This window comes from Hyla sarda, chromosome 2 (genome assembly GCF_029499605.1).
Source record: "Hyla sarda isolate aHylSar1 chromosome 2, aHylSar1.hap1, whole genome shotgun sequence".
Lineage (NCBI taxonomy): Eukaryota > Metazoa > Chordata > Amphibia > Anura > Hylidae > Hyla > Hyla sarda.
Window position 1 is genome coordinate 276,742,709 of NC_079190.1, and position 21,944 is coordinate 276,764,652.

General features: G+C 43.2%; 1 protein-coding gene across 2 annotated transcripts in view; it reads right to left on the bottom strand.

Moving 5' to 3' along the window:
• Positions 1 to 21,944, bottom strand: part of LOC130356122 (protein argonaute-3) — a 157,413-nt gene that overhangs the window by 76,875 nt on the left and 58,594 nt on the right. The gene's annotated exons all lie outside the window — the stretch shown is intronic.

Sequence of the window (21,944 nt, forward strand, 5' to 3'; positions counted from 1 at the left end):
GTGATTTCTGCAAGATGTTTATGTTGCTACCTATATAATCTGCAGCAGTTTGTTAACGCATGAACGTACGCGTTTCCTGAGTTCCAACTCCCTTTGTCAAGTCTTTCCAGAAAGACTTGACAAAGGGAGCTGGGACTCCCAAAATGCATTGTACAATTGTACAATAAAATTCCCCTTAATTTATTTTATACAGTGTCTGCGATTAAGGTAGGGGACCCCCGCCGCAAGCTCCCCAATAGACCCAGTTTTCTTTCAGCTATCCGGATGCCCAGACGATCGGTTTCCTTTTCTACATAACGGTTATGGGTAGGAGGCAGCCACAGTACATCTTTTAACCTCTTGAGCTCTTAGCCCAACATCATAAGGCAAATGCATCTATTTTCTCTATTATCTGCAACCATAAAATTGGGTAATGGCACTAGGCAGCGCCTATATGTTCATTTACTTTTCTTCTTTATTATATACTGCTTTAAGCTATGCCTGATGAAAATGTCATTACATTTCATTTAAAAAACACCAGTTCTAGGGAACTGCCAAACTTTAAAATAAACTATTTATTAGGATTGAAATAATCCTTCTCTTACAGAGACTCAAATCAAAACCAAACCAAATAAAAAGGCATGTATTTTGCTTTTTGAAAATAATCCTATATATTAAGAATCTAGGTTATACCTCTTCTGCTTAAATGTTGTGATCTGTCATCTGCCTGAATATATTCTGCTTCACTACTTTTCACACTCAGCTGCACGGAAGTCTTGCCAGAAACAGTACAACGCTCTTTGGCAAAGTCCTAGAGTTAGAAATTCCCTAAGCTTCTATTGCAAGTTACATTATAATTTAACATTAGCCTTCGCATTCCGAGCACCAAATCTCCATATGAACATGAGTTATGTATAAAAGCCACACTACAGAAAAAACACTTGACACTTGAAGAGTGTAAATTCCAGAGAAACCATACAGGGTAACACAGACTGGTATGTACACTGCATAAGTGTGCTCATATTTGGAAACACGTTGGGGAAAACACCCCATGCGTCTTTGTTCTCTGCAGCCCACTCAATGCATCCAGTACTGTAGACCTTTACAACTGCAAGAAAAATTCCTGTGGACTGTGTATGCGCTGCACATCACACTGTATGGATCCACTGTATATTACTAAGTGGTTAGATTAGTTCATCATCACACCACTGTTATCATGTCATAGGGTGATGTTAGCGCCCTGGTTACGTTTGGTACCTCTGCAACCATGTAATTATGAACGCCGAAAACGTGTATCAAACAGTGCACCCAAAAACATGAAATCATTATAAATCCATATACTTTATTAAATTCACAAAGTTAAAACATGCATAGAAAGGGTGCAGAATGTATAAAAAAGGCACTGAATCACTATGGAAAGGCAGGTACCCACACCCCCTGAGGAAGCACTTTAGAAGCAAAACAATCGTTGGGGTTGGTAGGTATGATCTGGCATTCTTGATCATCTGGTTGGGCATCAGGTTTTCTTTCATTTGACATATGTTTGTCATAGTCTTATACTGAGGTTCCCTTGTATTTATAACCCCTATTGCCATCTATTTATGTGATTATTCTGGTATATTATATCTCATACAGACTCATACCTGCCTTTCCATAGTGATTCAGTGCCTTTTTTATACATTCTGCACCCTTTCTATGCATGTTTTAACTTTGTGAATTTAATAAAGTATATGGATTTATAATGATTTCATGTCTTTGTGTGCACTGTTTGATACACGTTTTCGGCGTTCCTATTTAGCAAGTGTACTCCCACCTACTTTTTATAGTAGTTTGGTTCTTCTCTTTTTTGGTGTTAACCATGTAATTATGCCACTTCATTAAGTCAGATCTTTTTTTTTTCACCCAGGTAAAGGCTCGCTGTTTTTTCAGTGAAGCCAAAGACCTTAGCCAAAACAGAGGTATATAAGAAACACCCTGGCATCCACTTTCAGCACATGCCGTACCAAACCTCAGCTATACCCAACTTTATCTTCAAAGAAATGCAGTTTTTAAATTAGCTTCTGAAAACACTGCCTTTTTTATGGATGGGTATTTTAAAGATAACAGGACAAAATTCATAACCAGATCAATTACCCCACTGCCCTACAAACTTCTGTGGATATCAGATCTCAAGGTCCATTCAAGGCAGTGGTCATAGTAGGACACTCCTTCCTCAGACCAGACATTTCTAAACAAGCTTTGTGGCACAGCTTTAATCTGTATGATACTGATAACATTTGCAATTAGTTTGCTTTATGTTGTATTGATTGATTTAGTTGCATTGTTTTACATTTATTTATTCAAAGGACACACACAGAAGGTTCCGCAAATCTCTGAAGTTTCACAGGGGGCTGATGAAATGGCACAAGGGGCGATTAAACAGAACTGGGGGTAATGAAATTGTACAGGGGGAGCTGTCTCTAAAAACTGTGACAAGATGTTTGTGGGAACGGGAAGAATTGGAACACACACCTTGCAGGAGCAGGCAGTAAAAGTCAGAAATCTAGCGGCCGGGATAAAAAAAAAAAAAAAGTCCCGCTTCTGTATACTTCTGACCACATCTATACTGTATGCAGGCCTTGAAGAAATGGCTTCAGTTCTGTTCTGTGCAGTTAGAGTTTCTAATGTAGGCCCTGTTCACATTATATTTTACTTATGTTATATGCTGGAAAGAGCTCCTGAGCTATACATTTAACAAAAGGGGTGTCCAATCCTAACAGTGACATCAGTCACCCACAAACTAAATTAGGATCTGTTAAAGGATAAGTTGTAAGCTTTGTCATGATATATTCGTACACACATGACATCATAATGTATCTGGCGATGGGTGCTAAAGAACTGCAATGGGATTGGGATCCTGCAGGTCCCGATATAAAACTTGCAGGTGTAGGTGGCTTTAAGTCTAGAGCGGGCAGTCAAAGGACACACACAGCAGGTCCCGCAAACCTCTGAAAATCCACAGGGGGCTGATGAAATGGAACTAGGGGTAATGACAATGCAGAGGGGGAGCTCTCTCTAAAGGCTGTGACAACATTTTTGTTGGAACAATTAGAATTGGACACACGCTGCGGGAGTGAAACACACACCTTATGGGAGAAGGCAGTAATAGTCAAAAATCTAGTGGACCGGGATAAAAAAAAAAACAGTCCCACGCAGGACATCTGTCCCCAAAAGGCTATAGTGGCATCTGTTTAATAGATACATGTTTGTCCATTAAACAGACGATTGTGAGGGAGGATATAAAACAACATCTGTCACCCACAAAAACATAAAATGTGTTAGCAGATAAGAACCACTTGGCCCATCTAATAATTAAACTGCACGGTCAATGGCGTACACGTAAAAGTCCAAAATAGCATTTTTTTGTCACTTTTTATACCATAAAAAAATGAATAAAAAGCGATCAAAACGAAAATGGTATTGATAAAAAGGTCAGACCATGGCACAAAAAATGAGCCCTCATATAGCCCTGTATGTGGGAAAAAAAAAAGTTATAAGGGTCAGAAGAGGAAATTTTTAAACATATTGATTTTGGTGCACGTAGTTAGGATTTTTTCCAGAAGTAAAACAAAATCAAACCAACATAAGTAGCGTATCATTTTAATTGCATGGAACTACAGAATAAAGATAAGGTGTAATTTTTGCAGAAACATGCACTGCGTAGAAACGAAAGCCCCCAAAGTTACAAAATGGCTTTTTTTTTTTCAATTTTGTCCCCCCTCACAATTTTTTTATTTGGGTTTCCACGTAGATTGGTAAAATTACTCATGTCATTACGAAGAACAATTGGTGGCGAAAAAAACAAGCCATCATATGGGTCTGTAGGTGCAAAATTGAAAGGGTTAGGATTTTTAACCCCTTAAGGACCCGGGCTTTTTCCTTTTTTCATTTTCAATTTTTCCTCCTTAACTTAAAAAAATCATAACTCTTAAAAATTTTCACCTAAAATGATATATAATGGCTTAATTTTTGCGTCACTAATTCTACTTTGTAATGACATTAGTCATTTTACCCAAAAAATCTACGGTGAAACGGGAAAAAAAATCAATGTGCGACAAAATTGATGAAAAAACACTATTTTGTAAGTTTTGGGGGCTTCTGTTTTTACGCAGTACATTTGTTGTCAAAAATGATACCTTATCTTTATTCTGTAGGTCCATACGGTTAAAATGATACCCTACTTGTATAGGTTTGAATTTGTATCTCTTCCGAAAAAAATCATGAATACATGCAGGAAAATTTATACGTTTAAAATGGTAATATTTTGACCCCTATAACTTTTTTATTTTTCTGTGTTCAGGGAGCTTTGAGGACTCATTTTTTGCGCCGTCATCTGAAGTTTTTAGCGGTACCATTTTTGTTCTGATCAGACTTTTTGATCACTTTTTATTCACTTTTTTGTGGTATAAAAAGTGATCAAAAATGCGCTATTTTGGACTTTGGAATTTTTTTGTGCGTACGCCATTGAACGAGCGGTTTAAAAAGCGGTATATTTTTATAATTCGGACATTTCCGCACGCGGCGATACCACATATGTTTATTTTTATTATTATTTACATAATGTTTTTTTTTTTTGGGAAATGCCGGGTGATTCAAACTTTTATTAGGGGAAGGGATAATTGAAAGGGTTAATGATTTTTTTACACTTTTCTTATGCAATATTATAGCTCCTATAGGGAGATATAACATTGCATTAACTGATCTTTTACACTGATTGATCCATCTCCATAGGAATGGATCAATCAGTGTTTTCGGCGATTGAATGCTCAAGCCTGGATCTCAGGCTTGAAGCATTCATTCGGCGATCGGACAGCACAGGAGAAGGTAAGAAGACCTCCTCCTGTGCTACAGCTGTTCGGGATGCCGCGGCGATCCCGAATAGCTCCCTGAGCTAGCCGGGCACTTTTACTTTCGTTTTTAGCCGCGCGGCTCAGCTTTGAGCCGAGCGGCTAAAGGGTTAATAGCGCGCGGCACAGCGATCAGTGGCGCGCGCTATTAGAGGCGGGTCCCGGCTTCACTATGACGCTGGGCCCGCCGCGATATGATGCGGGGTCACCGTGTGACCCCGCGTTATATCGCAGGACCGGGACTCATGACGTACGCATACGTCATGGGTCCTTAAGAGGTTAAATGTAAGGAGAAAAAAAAAACAGAAAAACGCTCCGTTCTTAAGGGGTTAAGGAGCACTGGTAAAATGAAAGCTGAGCTGTGAATTGTTGCTATGACAAAACCAGACAGTTCAATTACTTTTGTCATGATAAAAATCTATCCTAATGCACCACCAGGAAGACAGAGGCCAAAAGGATCTCCTAAATGAAACAAAAGGTGATGTGAAAATGTACAAACAGCCTTTTTCTAAATAAAGCTCAACAAAGACATTAGAAAGTTGGACCAGCAAGGACAATAAGCTCCTGCTATATGCCTCTGATATACAGTAGAATCTCCCAATAGCAGACACTCACGGAAGGGGGGGAGAAAAAAAATAACTGTCCACTATTGAGAGACGTCCCCTATTGGGAAAAAAGGCTCATAAGTAATTACCCAAAAACATGATTAAAAATTATGTTACAGTAGAATCTTCCAATGCCATTTAATCACCCCATATCATCCCCTGTACCATTCCCCCCCACATGCCATTTTATTCTCCCTCTTGATCCTTCCAATACCACTTAATTCCTCCTCCCCTTGAACCCTCTATGACACTTTATTTCCCCTGTGCCAAATCACCCCCCCCCCGACCTTACCCCATGTACCACATAATTTCCCCTTGATCTCCCCCTTTGCCATTTTATTCCCCACTTTGTCCCGCATGCCATTTCACACCCCCCCCCGTGCCATTTAATTCCCCCTTTATCTTCCTGTACCCTGTGCCAAATTATACCCCACCCCCACCCCTTGTGCCACATCACTTTTTCTCTTCCTTTCTCCCCCTGTTCTTTTTACTTGGCCAGCAGGCTCAGGTGCAAGGGATTCTCAGTGGGTTTGACGTTCTCCTGACGTCCTCTGCGCTGAACTCACTGAAAGGCTGTGGGCAGCTCCGGGAGCCAGCAGTAACGAGTGACACTTCCCATGTCACTCCTCAGTGCCTACAGCTGCCGCTGCTGCTCTCAGTATGTGCAGTGCATCGGACGTCAGGAGAACATCAAACACGCTGAGAGCCCCTGCACCTGAGCCTGCTGGCCAGGTAAGAAGAACAACAGGGGGGGAGGAGGGAAGGGAAAAAGTGATGTGGCACAAAGGGTAATGTGGGGGGGATAATTTGGCACATGGCAAAGGGGGAATAAAGTGGCACAGGGGGACAAAGGAGGAATGTAATTGCACAGAGTATAATAAAAGGGGAATGAAATGGCACAGGGGGGATAAGGGGGAAATCATGTGGCACGGGAGTAATAAAGGTGGGGGTGATTTGGCACAGAGGGTCTTTTTTTTAAACAGCGGTCTTTTGCTTCTGTGCTGGTGCTGCTACAGTGGGGGTCAGGGTCCCCTGGGAGTCTGGGCCCCTTAAAGGGGTATTGGCTGTACTCCCCTGATGGGGTCAAGTGTACAATGTAGGGCCTGCACATATGCCTAGTTGTCCACTTTTGGGAGTGTTTTATCCCATATTTGTGTTTTTTGTTCCCTACTATTTGGAGGGTGCACGTACACTAAGTCTTATGGGACTTTGCCGTGTAATAAAAAGGGGAGGTGTCCCCTAAGGGAGATTTTGCTGTATGTGCATATCTCGTCTGACAAAGAGTAAGACAAAGAATCCTTTTTCCTGCATAAATCAGGGGACAGCCAAGCTGTCCACATACATACAAGACTCTTGGCAGAACGCAACAAAATCAGCAGGTTCACAAGCAAGTAAACTGTGCAATTATAATCAGAATTCAGCTTTGGATCTGAGGATCAGTACAAGATAAGTAAAAAACGTGGCAGAGCTATTTATTAAGGCGTGGTAAACTCTACTCATGATTCCCTCATTTCCAAATGATCGTAACAATAACTAGCATGAACCCAGGGAATGATCAATGATAAAGCTGTTACGCATCTTACTCTCTAATACACCATTATGATTATCAATATTGTCAGTAGAATCTTTAAATTGAAATAACTCTCGTAACATTTAAATGCTGCAAAGCACTCGGCCATAGTCATCGCTAGGTAACAACAATGCTCCCTGCTAGGCTAAGAGGAAGCTGTGAACAGATGCAAGGTTACAGAGTTCAGCTTCATAACATTACATTTTAGACTTCTGTTTATTCAAGACCCTAGCTGAACCTAGCATTTCATACGAGACTGCCCTTCAAATCCACATAGAGGCACAAGCTGAGCCTCTGTAAATCCTTACCAACTGTACCACAAGTAAGACTAAATAATTCATCCAATGAGGCAAAGAGAATGTAAAATATAACTTTTACTGAAATATATTAAAAATTATTTCCATGACATCAAAGTTAACATGATTATCTAATCTAATCATGTAAACTTTGATATCATGGAAATCATTTTTAATATATTTCAGTAAAAGTAATATTTTACATTCTATATCTTTGCCTCTTTGGATGAATCATTTAGTGCTATCATCATTTATTATATATCCTTGCCTCATTGGATGAATTATTTAGTCTTACTGGTATATTGTTCTTCACCTAGGGCGCTGCTATCTCGTCACGATTCATTTTTGTTTCCCTTTTATTATAATTTTCTGTACCTCAAATTAGAGAACTTGTGGCCTCTCCTAGCCTGTCTGTTTTAGTAAATACAGTGGTCCCTCAACATATGATATTAATTGATTCCAGGAGAACCATCATATGTTGAAACCATCATATGTCGAGTACATATGTCTATGTAAAAATGGTAATTGGTTCTGGGGCCTCGGAACCATTGTATGTTGAATACATATCTCTATGGGAAACTGCTAATTGGTTCTGGGATGACCATTGTATGGGGAGTGTTTAACAAACCAGGGTGCCTCCAGCTGTTGCACAACTACAACTCCCAGCATGCATGTACAGCCATTGACTGTCTGGGCATGCTGGGAGTTATAGTTTTGCAACAGCTGGAGGCACACTGATAGGGAAACATTGATGTATGGGGTGTATAGTGTGTATATGTATTGTATGTGATGTGTGACATCGCATACAGTACTGTACAGTTCTTTAAATACCTTCAGGGGGGACAGAATGTCCTCCATTACGATCCTGCCGACTACAGCTTTATAGGAAAGGAAGGGGAGGGCAGCCAGCAGCTCATTGGATGCCTGCAGCAAGATGCTGCAGGCTATTGGCTATGGCTGCACTGGGGGGCGGGGCTTACACGGAGCTCACAGCAGGACAGCATGTGAGTAACAGGAGGCAGAACGGGGTGCACGGGGCACATTAAACAACTATCTGTCAGTTGCTGAAGTTGTCAGCGCTGTCGATGCTGCCTTCAACATACGATGAGAGGCCATCATATGTTGAAATGATCATATGTCGGGGCCATCATAAGTCGGGGGGTCACTGTACATACATTCCTTATGAAATAATTGAGTATCTATTCCTATCTCTCTCCAAATCCAGGTGGCAGTTTAGACAAAAATGTCAGGTCAGGAGTGGCCACATGTCCTCTTTAATCAACAGCAAAGGATTAGGCTTCATCTTCTGGTGATAACAATCCTACAATGGGAAGGTTGTTGGAGAGACCCAAGATACAGTTCTCCACGACCTATTCTAAACTGATCCAAAACATCACTTTCAGAATAGGGCTTCAAACTGTTTATTTTGCTACAGCCAGCCAGGAAATGTATTATTACATGGTAGACATTCAGATGACAGACCTGTCAAGTAAAACAAGTATGGCTCATGAAGTAAGTGGCTTTTCCATTCTTGCTCAGAGAAGGATCCTAAGCAACGATATCGATCTATATGAAGCCCATATGTACTAACAGGGATTGGCTTCATGAAACAGACCTTTATAGCCCCTAGATTACTGTAGCAGTGCAGGATACCTCTCCATTTAGTCAACATCTATTTCCTCTGACTTAGCCAAAGCATACATGTGTTACCAATAGGTAAAAGGAAATAAGCCTTTGCTGGAAAGGTATTCCATAAGATCAAAATATTGAGCATGTTGAAATCCAGCAACCTAAAAGCGTTAAGTCAGGACAAACCATTACACATTAGATCCCGCCAACATCAATGGCTTTGTCAGTGGCTTTTCAAAGTTGAGATCCCCGCTCTGCCTGCTCTGGAAGTCCAGGCAGAGCGGGGCAAAGATGGTGCGGCGGTTACCGGCGGCATATAGCGGGGGAACAGCGGGGGAACGGCGAAAGACAGTGGGGGGCCAATGGCGGGGAGGATCGGTGGCAGCAGAATGCAGCAGTGAAGCCAAAGGCTGTCTGGGCATGCTGGGAGTTGTAGTTTTGCAACATCTGGAGGGCTACAGTTTGGAGACCACTGTATAGTGGTCTCCAAACTGTCACTTCTAGATGTTGCAAAACTACAACTCCAAGCATGCCAAGACTGTCCAGGAATGCTAAGCGTTGTAGTTTGGCAAAATCTGAAGGGCCAGATGTTGCAAAACTACAACTCCCAGGATGCCCTTCGGCTCTGCGGGCATGCTGGGAGTTGTAGTTTTGCAACAACTGGAGGCACACTGGTTGGGAAACACATTCTGTTTCCTAACTAAGTGTTTCCCAACCTGTGTGCCTCAAGCTGTTTCAAAACCACAACTCCCAGCATGCACGGTCTGTCAGTGCATGCTGGGAGGTGTAGTTTTGCAACAGCTGGAGGTACACTGGTGCGGAAACACTGCGGTAGTCTGTTACCTAACTTAGTGTTTCCCAACCAGTGTGCCTCCAGCTGTTGCATAACTACAACTCCCAGCATGCACGGTCTGTCAGTGCATGCTGGGAGGTGTAGTTTTGCAACAGTTGAAGGTTAGATCCCCCCCCCCCCCCATGTGAATGTACAGGGTACATTCACACAGGCGGGGGTTTACAGCGAGTTTCCTGCTTAAAGTTTGAGCTGCAGCAAATTTTCCACCAAAGCTCAAACTCCCAGCGGGAAACTCACTGTGAACCCCCGCCTGTGTGAATGTACGCTAAAAACACTACACTACCACAAAATAAAAGGTTAAAACACTACATATACACCCACATGTGACCCCATTTTGGAAACTTCACCACTCACGGAACGTAACAAGGAATATAGTGAGCCTTAACACCCCACAGGTGTTTGACAAATTTTCGTTAAGTTGAACGTGAAAATAAAAAATCTGATTTTTTTCACAAAAATGCTGGTGTTACCCCAGAAGTTTTTATTTTCACAAGGGGTAATAGGAGAAAAAGCCCCCCAAAATTTGTAACACCATTTTTTCTGAGTATGGAAATACCCCATATGTGGATGTAAAGTGCTCTGCGGGCGCACTACAGGGCTCAGAAGAGAAGGAGCGCCATTGGGCTTTTTGAGAGAGAATTTGGCTGGAATTGTATGCCATGTGTGTTTACAAAGCCCCCATGGTGTCAGAACAGCGGACCCCCCCCCCCCCCCACATGCGACCGCATTTTGGAAACTACACCCCTCACGGAATGTAATAAGGGGTACAGTGAGCATTTACACCCCACAGGTGTCTGACAGATTTTTGGAACAGTGGTCCGTGAAAATGAAAACTGTAATTTTTCATTTGCACAGCCCACTGTTCAAAAAATCTGTCATACACCAGTGGGGTGTAAATGCTAACTGCACCCCTTATTAAATTCTGTGAGGGGTGTAGTTCCAAAATGGGGTCACATGGGGGGGGTCCACTGTTTTGGCAGCACAGGGGCTTTGTAAACACACAAGGCCCCCGACTTCTATTCCAACCAAATTCTCTTTACAAAAGCCCAATGGCGCTCCTTCTCTTCTGAGCATTATAGTTTGCCCGCAGAGCACTTTACATCCACATATGGGTTATTTCCATACTCAGAAGAAATTGTGTTACAAATTTTGGGGGGCTTTTTCTCCTATAACCCCTTGTAAAAATTAAAAATTTGGGATAACACCAGCATTTTAGTGAAAAAAATTAAATTTTTCATTCTCACGTCCAAATTTAGCGGACATTCTTCAATCACCTGTGGGGGGGGGGGTTAAAGCGTACCTGTCGCCAAAAAAACGTTTTATATTTTGTTATTCAATGTATTAGAAACAACTTTCTAATTACATGTGATTAACAAAAATGTATCTTTATATATATTTTTTTACTTTTAAAAAATGACCACTAGGGGTCTCCCTACATGTCCCGGCGCATAGAGTTCGGACTCATCCCGGCCTGGCAGCATGAGTCCGAAATGTCAGTGAAGCTGGACACTGAAGAGCACAGCGCAGCTCCCCGCTTGTCAATCAGACAGGCAGGAGCGAGCGCTGTGCCTGCAGCACGGGTGCTCCTGACATGGCCAGCCGCTTCATCTGGCCAAATGTCAGTGTAGCGCAGGGCAGCACAGAAGAGGATCAGGACTTGTACGCTCTGTGTCCCGAAGCAGTCATTCATTGTCCGGTAGTAGCAAGGCAGCACGATGGGACACAGAGCACATCAGTCCCGACGTGCTGCCACGCTACCACGGGACAATGAATGACTGCTTCGGGACACAGAGCGTACAAGTCCCGCAAGCTCACTCACCTTGCCGGGGATATCTATTACACTCTGATGTTGAAGAGGGAGAAGGGCGGAAGTGCGGATTGACAGGCTTCAGATGACGTCAAGCCTGCCGGGCCACGCCCCCTTCCTCCCTCGCTCACGGCAGGAGCCTGAGCAGCCACAGGGGATCTAAAAAAGGTATTTATTTGGGGTTTTGGGTAAAAATATAGACATGGATAGAGTCAGTGAGAGTCAGGGACAGATTGAGGGGAGGGATTAGGGACAGCTTAGTTGATGATAGATACTCTTTAAGGCTCAGTATACTCCTTTTTACGTTCCTTGAGGGGTGTAGTTTCCAAAATAGTGTGCCATGTGTTTTGTTTTTTTTTGCTGTTATTGCACCATGGGGGCTTCCTAAATGAGACATGCCCCACAACAACCATTTCAGCAAAATTCACTCTCTAAGATCCCATTGTCGCTCCTACCCTTCTGAGCCCTCTAGTGCACCCACAGAGCACTTTACAACCACATGAGGTATTTCCTTACTCGAGAGAAATGGGGTTACATATTTTGGGGGACATTTTTACCCATTACCCCTTGTGAAAATAAAAAAATTGTGATTGCACCAGCATTTTAGTGAATTTTTTTTTTTTCACGTCAAACTATAGTGAAAATCGGTCAATCACCTGTGGGGTATTAAGGCTCACTATACTCCTTCTTACCTTCCTTGAGGGGTGTAGTTTCCAAAATAGTTTTTTTTTTTTTGCTGTTCTGGCACCATGAGAGTTTTCTAAATGAGACATGCCCCCCTAAAAACCATTTCAGCAAAATTCGCTCTCCAAAATCCCATTGACGCTCCTTCCCTTCTGAGCCCTCTACTGCGCCCGCAGAACACTTTACATCCACATATGAGGCATTTCCTTACTCAAGAGAAATAGGGTTACACATTTTGGGGGACATTTTTACCTAATACCCCTTGTAAAATGAAAAAAAAATGGGTTTACAAGAACATGTTAGTGTAAAAAATAAAGATTTTGAATTTCCTCCTCCACTTTGCTGCTATTCCTGTGAAACACCTAAAGGGTTAACAAACTTTCTGAATGTCATTTTGAATACTTTAAGGGGTGCAGTTTTCATAATGGGGTCCATTATAGGGTATTTCTAACATAAAGACCCTCAAATTCACTTCAAAACTGAACTGGTCCCTGAAAAATTCAGATATTGAAATTTACATGAAAAATTGGAAACTTGCTGCTAAACGAAAAAGCCCTATAATGTCTTCATAAAGTAAAAATATGTCAACTTTATGATGCAAACACAAACTAGACATATTGTCTATGTGAATCAACATATCATTTATTTGGAATGTCCACTTTCCTTACAAGCAGAGAGCTTCAAAGTTAGAAATATGCAACATTTTCAAATTTTTCATGAAATTTTTGATTTTTTCACCAAGAAATTGTGCAAGTATGGACAAAAATTTACCACTAACATAAGGTAGAATATGTCACAACAGAACAATCTCAGAATCAAATTTATAAGTTAAAACATCCCAGCGTTATTAATGCTTAAAGTGACAGTGGTCAGATTTGCAAAAAATGGCTGCGTCGTTAAAGGATATCTGCAGCGCTCATACATAAAAAAAAAAGTTTACCTCATCTGATAGCTCTTTCAAAGACCTTTCCAACAATACCTCATTTGTCAAATTTGGCCCAGCCATTCTCTTGTAATTGCCCCCTGTAGCAGTAAGCAGCCATGTCATAAAGACTACATTTCCCATGACTCCCTGCACCAGATTCCTGTTAAGCTGCTGCTCTCTCCCCCTCCTCTCCCCCCCCCAAGGAAATTATAATAAATTATAATACAGTGACGCCCACAGCTCCTTCCCTTGTGGTTATCTCCTCCCATCCTCCCCCTCCCAGCTCATCAGCCGTCTCCACCCTCACCACATGTACTGATAGGCTGCGGCCCATAGTGCTGGGCGGTATACCGGTATGAACCGGATACCGTTTTTTTTTTCTCCCACGGTATGGATTTTTGCCCATACCGCTATACCGGTCGGGCCCCTGCCCCACCCTCCGGATGAATTGTAGAGCCCAGCGCCGTGCCCTCACTTGTCCCGGTGTGCTTCTGTGGCCCGATAGAAGCTAATCCATTTACTGTGTCCCACCGCTGCACCTGTCAGCCAGTGTCCCCGCAAGCACGATCAATCCCCACCACTAGCGGGATCCATGTGCCCACTAGCAGTGACACAAGAATGCCTCCCGCAAGCGCGATCGCTACCATCACCGCTAGCGGGGTCCCTGTGCCCACTAGCGGTGTCGCAAGAATGCCGAGTGCGGCTCTGTTCCCCGTCCCTGTCAGCTCTCAGGGTACGGGAACAGATTTAAAAGCCTCGCGCGCGGCTAACGTAGTACTGCACTGCGCAAATAGCGTAGGGCTAATGTAGGCAGCGCTAGGTGCGTTAGCCGTACGCTATTTGCGTAGTACTGCGCATGCACAGTACTACGTTAGCTGCGCGCAAGGCTTTTGAATCTGTTCCCGTACCCTGAGAGCTGACAGGGACGGGGAACAGAGCTGCGCTCGGCATTCTTGTGACACCGCTAGTGGGCACAGGGACCCCGCTAGCGGTGATGGTAGCGATCGCGCTTGTGCTCGGCATTCTTGTGACACCGCTAGTGGGCAAAGGGACCCCGCTAGCGGTGATGGTAGTGATCGCGCTCGCGGGGGCACATCTGACACCGCTAGTGGGCACAGGGACCCCGCTCGCAGGGTGGGGGTGGGGGGGGGGGACAGGCGGTAATACCATGATACCGCGATATTCATTTTAGGCCATACCGCCCAGTACTAGCGGCCCCTACTGTGCGCTCAGCCAATCAGGGCTGAGCGCATAATAACATTATGAATATTTATAAGATGGGAGGAGAGGGGCCGGCACGACGAGCAGCAGGGGGAGTGAAGCAATCCCCCGCGCATTATGGGCATTTGTGACGTAGCGTCGACCAAGATGGCGGCTCCATAGAGAATAACAGGTCGACGCTACGCACGTTAGGGGACCAGGAGATGACTTCCGGTGGCGGCATAGCGGAGAAACAGGACCAGCCAGGTAATGGATCGCATTTAGAAACTCATATAACTTGTGATATTATTACATTTGGGCCCTAATTTGCTAGCGCTGCAGTTGTCCTTTAAGGTCAAAATGGGCTGCGTCCTTAAGGGGTTAAAGGGGTACTCCGGTGGAAAACACTTTTTTTTAAATCAACTCGTGCCAAAAAGTTAAAAAGAGTACCTGTCATCAAACCATATTTTCTAAACAAACTCAGATTATATTCCCTAACTACTACTAACACCCCTCCTGCCCTTAAAATTTTTTCCAAGCTTTAAAAAGCACTGTATCATACCTTTCCCCTTGCTCACATTGAGTGAGCTCCCAGCAGGAGAAAGTGGGCATTCCCCAGCAGGCACGACATCACTGAAGCCTGCGAGAGCTGTACCTGGCCATGCCCCTTACGCACTTCCTGAGTTTTCTCTCCTACCAGGCCGGGAGGAGACCGAACTAACTGTTTGACTTGCCCAGAGAACAGAACAGAGCCACCTAGTGGCTGTTTTTTCAATCACATTAAAAACATATAAAGGTTGAGAATTTTAACAGCAAGTAAAATTGACAAAGTGTCTTATAATTAACAATATATTTAACAATATATTAAAAGTTTAGTTTGGTGACAGGTACTCTTTAAAACAGATTTGTAAATTACTTCTATTTTAAAATCTTAATCCTTCCAGTAATTATCAGCTGCTGTATGGTGCAGAGGAAGTTGTATAGTTCTATTCAGTCTGACCACAGTGCTCTATGCTGCCACCACTGTCCATGTCAGGAATTGCCCAGAGCAGGAATAAATCCCTATAGCAAACTATATTGCTTTGGGCAGTTCCTGACATGGACAGGTGTCAACTTTCTGGCGCCAGTTGACTAGAATTTTTTTTTTCCACCGGAGTATCCTATTAATCCTGTATGTAATCTGACGGTGTTTTATCAATGCTTTATGATGATAACCACTGACTACATTAAAAAGGAACAATACAAAGGGGAGGCTGCAATTCACATGCATTGGCTGGGGAGTAGTCAACAAAACTGGATGAATAGAGACACAGGAATGCAGGGCTGTGTAATTGAAAGTCTCTTATCCAACAGCAGTGTCTAAAAGAAAAATACAAAACAAAAAACCTGGCAGAGAAGTAGTGAGTCATGACCATTGGCGTGACTCGTGGAGGCTTCACAGGGTTTCCAATTAGTTATTTTACAAGACTTGGTTTAGAAATGGTTACATCTGATGCAAAAAAAAAAAATCCACTTTCACTACGGTAGTTAACCATATCTGAAATACATTTCAGTATGTGTAAGCAGTCCTATATGAAGCACTGAACACCAGGTAAAACTACCAGAATAATGGCAAAGATTACATAGACAATGAAGGGCAACTTTATTGCAGTTATTACAAATGTAGTACAAAGTATATAATAACTTTGATTGATATATTTTTTGTTATGTGAAATTAAATCTGATATAAATAAAACAAAATTCCTTTATACATTTTACAATATCATATTTATTTCATTTTCTACCACTTCAACCATCTCATCCTAAAATACTTCACTGTCTCCTGCACTACTGGCTTAGTATAAACCCTGCAAGATAAACAGACTCTCCACCTACTTCCAAGTGTGTGGCTGAACGGGTGAAAGCAATGCATTCTGCAAATTTTAATACTGTGAAACTGCTCAACCAGGAATCACAGTGATTATCTGAAAGATAGAAAGGTACAGACCCCCCCCCAAAAAAAAAAAAAAAAAATCTGTGCATTTTTATATTTTTACCCGACGATGAAATGCCCCTATAAGCCATGCAACGTTCTGTTATACTGATTAGGACATGACCAAATTAGTCTAATAAAACCAATAGAAGCAGCTATACTGGAATGAAACCAATGGCGCTGTATGACTATTAATGGTGACTGAGACTGAGTCCTTCTTTAAGATATCTACATAGCTCTGCAGTCTACATTTCCAACTTAGTGATGCAAGTGTTTATTCCCACACCTGAAAATGAATAAATTACAACCCTAACACTTGTTCAGACAAAACACGAAGATTATCTCTTCATACACATTGATTGTGCTGAAAACTTTGGGTGGAGCATAACCTCAAGAGGCCAAAGAAAGGCACCTTTATAGCAAGTAGGCAGTAATGCAGCCTTCTATATAAAAATTCTAAAAAATAAAACAAACATGACTACTTAGCACTGCACTGTGTTGTCTGGTCCTATTTGGTAACATAACAATAACAAACCTTTCCTGTGAATAACAAATACAAATGTACTATCTCATATAAGATGTAATCACCTGTAATCTGTAAAAGCATAAAAGCTTACTGACTGAAGATTTACATTGGAATAGCGCCCTCCTGAAAATTATAATACATAATGGCCCTCATTTACTTAGAAAATCGGGCTGTAAGTCTATGTTGCTTTCTTACCCGACTGCTTTTTTCCCCTGGTATTTATTATTATGTCGCATCCTGTTTGTCGCACGTGGGTTTTGTTAGTTTTGGTTTCCAACTCCTCAGTTGTCGGGAAAAAATCCACAACAATTCAACAAATTCGGGTTGGAAACCTTTATAAATGCGTGGGAAAGCTCAGAAATGTCGAGTTACGCCCCTTTTTCGGGTTTGGGAGAATCCACATTGGGTCCGTCGGGAAAAAATGTTGCATCGTGTCGCAGACTGGCGCACGATGTCTGCAACATGTCGCAGACAAAGATGCGCCAAAAAACCAGACAAAAGAAGTCGGGTTTAGAATAGTAAATGAGGGCCAATGTGTTCTAGCCTTCATGTAACGTGGACTTTCTTTCTACTCTTCCTTTCTTCTGCTTGTTCTGATGCCTTCTTTTACCCCAAATACTAATGCCCTACTGGTTTAGGTACCACGTAACCTATATATATAATAGCACAAAAGCCGACGTGCATAAGGCTGGCCAAAATGTAGTATGAGTTGTCTTAAGCAACGAGTGAATCAACAGCTGGTAGTAGATAATGTCCTTGATAACAGGATCAGGCATGCTGAAATTTAACATTGCCTGATCCTTTTTCCCCCTCAACATTTTCTCAAAAAGCTACCGTATATACTCGAGTATAAGCCGACCCGAGTATAAGCCGAGACCCCTAATTTCAACCCAAAATCCCAGGAAAAGTTATTGACTCGAGTATAAGCCTAGGGTGGGAAATACCTCATCCCCCCCTGTCATCATCCAGACCCGTCATTAACATCCTCATCATCCCCTTGTCATCATCCCACACATTCCCCCTTCATCATCCCCTTGTCATCATCCCACACATCCCCTTATCATCCCACACATCCCCCCTTCATCATCCCCTTGTCATCATCCCACACATCCCCTTGTCATCATCCCACACATCCCCCCTTCATCATCCCCTTGTCATCATCCCACACATCCCCTTATCCCACACATCCCCCCTTCATCATCCCCTTGTCATCATCCCACACATCCCCTTATCATCCCACACATCCCCCCTTCATCATCCCCTTGTCATCATCCCACACATCCCACACATCCCCCCTTCATCATCCCCTTGTAATCATCCCACACCCCCCCCCCCTTCATCATCCCCACCCCCCTTCATCATCCCCACACCCCCCCCCCCTTCATCATCCTCTTCTCATCATTCGCCCTCAGTGGTCTTCAACCTGCGGACCTCCAGAGGTTTCAAAACTACAACTCCCAGCAAGCCCGGGCAGCCATCGGCTGTCCGGGCTTGCTGGGAGTTGTAGTTTTGAAACCTCCGGAGGTCCGCAGGTTGAAGACCACTGCGGCCTTCAACATGCGGACCTCCAGAGGTTTCAAAACTACAACTCCCAGCAAGCCCGGGCAGCCATCGGCTGTCCGGGCTTGCTGGGAGTTGTAGTTTTGAAACCTCCGGAGGTCCGCAGGTTGAAGACCACTGCGGCCTTCAACATCATCCAGCCCCCTCTCACCCCCTTTAGTTCTGAGTACTCACCTCCGCTCGGCGCTGGTCCGGTCCTGCAGGGCTGTCCGGTAAGGAGGTGGTCCGGTGAGGAGGTGGTCCGGGCTGCTATCTTCACCGGGGGCGCCTCTTCTCCGCGCTTCCGGCCCGGAATAGAGCCGTTGCCTTAACAACGACGCATCTGCGTCGTTGTCAAGGCAACGTGACTATTCTGAGGCCGGGCCCGAAGCGCTTAGAAGAGGCCTCCCCGGTGAAGATAGCAGCCCGGACCACCTCCTCACCGGACCACCTCCTTACCGGACAGCCCTGCAGGACCGGACCAGCGCCGAGCGGAGGTGAGTACTCAGAACTAAAGGGGGTGAGAGGGGGCTGGATGATGTTGAAGGCCGCAGTGGTCTTCAACCTGCGGACCTCCGGAGGTTTCAAAACTACAACTCCCAGCAAGCCCGGACAGCCGATGGCTGCCCTGGCTTGCTGGGAGTTGTAGTTTTGAAACCTCTGGAAGTCCGCAGGTTGAAGACCACTGCGGGTGGGGGAGTTCACTCGAGTATAAGCCGAGGGGGGTGTTTTCAGCACGAAAAATCGTGCTGAAAAACTCGGCTTATACTCGAGTATATACGGTAAGTATCATTTCTAACTATATTTATCAGAAGGTGTATTGTTTTTTTTTTCATTACATAAGAGTTAGAAGAAATTGTAATTGTAAATGTCAACTGTCAGGTGAAGATAAAATAGAGATTTGACATTTACATTTGTCTACCTTGGAATTTGTGTCATACAAGGAAAATACTGATGTATTCAAGGATCTGAAATAATTTTGAAAATAACAAGAGATTTGACACTTCATTCCATTGAATAAAAATGTTTAGTTTGTACCCTGTGTTTACCCCATTTTTATCCAAACAGCTGAGTAGGCCTTTACTGTTATCACATAAAACTCAACCAACATGGGTAGTAGACCACCCTAGTGAGATTTAGTCAGCCTAATATCACAGATTTGTGCTGAAAAATAATAATATTACAACTAACCATATATATTTCTGTTAAGTCATATGGGTATCTCAGGTTTTGATTTCTCAAAACACACACAGTTGTGGTCAACCTTATTGGCACCATTGATTGTGTAATGCAAAGAATTCAAGACCTTAAGAAATAAGTGGGTATGCACCAACTTTTCCTTAGAATATTTTAATTGCATGCCCAAATAAATTTAGCAAAAAAGGTGACCTGTCAACACACACACACATGTGGTCAGTTAGAGAAAGACAGAATACACAAAGTATATGCTATAGCAAGGATTAAAAGGGTATTCCAGGATGTTTTGCATCCTTTGAGCCTATTATGCAGAGATATAATACTGTGTAATATGCTTCTATTACCTCCATGCGCCACTTTGTCCTGTTTCCATACACGGAACCCACACATAGTAATGCTAACCATCAGCATGCAGCCAGAAACAATATGTCATAAGTCACATGGTCTCCAGGGGAGCGTGGCTATGCTGCATTAGGTGGATGGATAACAGGGTGGAAGGAATTTATTTTTTCCACCATGTCCTGTAACATTCTTGATTCTCGATGAGTAGCAAACGTGTTGATACCATTTTCACATTTTGTTGAAGCCAGGATGCCAAGGTCTTCAGAGATAGCCTTATACCCTTTATAATGTTTGTGCTTAGTTATAATAGCATTTCTAGGGGTATTACATTTTCTAATCTGTTGGTGCCAGAAAATAAAAGTTATGTATATTACCTCTATATAAAAAATTCAAACCCTCCAGAAGGTATCTGCTGCTGTATGCCACAGAGGAAGCGGTGTAGTTCTTTCCAATATAACATGATGCTCCCTGCAGCCACATCTAACCATGTTGAAGAGCAATACCTCAAAGCAAATCTCTCCAGCTCCGGACAGATCATGGCAGATGGCATCAGGGTGCACTGTGTTAGATTGAAAAGAACTACATGACTTCCTCTGGGGCATACCGCAGCTGATTAAAGGGGTACTCCGGCACTTAGACATCTTATCCCCTGTCCAAAGGACAGGGGATAAGATTCCTGATTGCGGGGGTCCCGCCGCTGGGGATCTTGCATGCAGCACCCCAGTTAAAATCATTTCCCGGAGCATGTTCACTCCAGGTTTGATTACCAGCGACCACAGGGCCGGCGGCGTGTGACGTCACGCCTCCGCCCCCATGTGACATCACGCTCCGCCCCTCAATGCAAGCCTATGGGAGGGGGCGTGACGCCCCCTCCCATAGGCTTGCATTGAGGGGCGGAGGCGTGACATCACACGCCGCCGGCCCTGTGGTTGCCGGTCATCAGACCCGGAGCGAACATGCTTCGGGGACTGATTTTAAATGGGGTGCTGCGTGCAAGATCACAGGGGTCCCCAGCCATCAGGCATCTTATCCCCTATCCTTTGGATAGGGGATAAGATGTCTAAGTGCCGGAGTACCCCTTTAAGTACTGGAAGGCTTTTGGAAGGCTTGCTACCAGCAACTGCTACCCTTTTTCTCTTCACAGATCTTAATAAATCTACCCTGCCTTTGTTTTACATTTTGCATCCTTTTTACCCACAAAGCTTTATTTTATTATGTCTGCTTGGATATAGGTGACAGAAAAGCACAAGACAGTTTCACTAAACATTTTATGTGAGTAAATATTTGACATGGTGCCAATATTGCTGACGACCAATGAATGCATATACAGTAGATATACTGTTTTGCTTCTAAGTTTAAAAGGAAGAAAGCAACATTTCCAAATTGAACAAACCACCCGTGAAGAATCCATCGACTGCGATGTAATGCCCCCTTCATATTAGAGACACCCACACAAGTAGGTTACTTAATAAATAACCTTTTCCAATCTCCAGCAGAAGGAGTTGTGTGTCTCTACGGAAACCAAAAGACGGGAGTAAATATAACTACCTTATGAGAGCATTTAATGGCATTTCTTCGTCATCTACAACATTCTGTCCTTTGCTATGAGTGTACTGGGTAAAATGAATACAATTATTCCATGAAATAGCGATAAGAAGTAAATTGCAGAAGGTCACTATGATCTATAAAGACAGAATTAAAAGCTTTAAGATAACTTTGCTTTACAGACGAAAAGGAGATTTGGGCAGTACTTCATATTCAATGCAATACACACTGGCCAAATCTATGCTCCAATCCTGAATGGGAAGCAGTAAACGGAACGGTTAAGTCCTTTTGTCCTTTGGGGGAGATTTATCAAAACCTGTCAAGAGGAAAACTTGCCGAATTGCCCATAGCAACCAATCAGATTGCTTATTTCATTTTTCAGAGGCCTT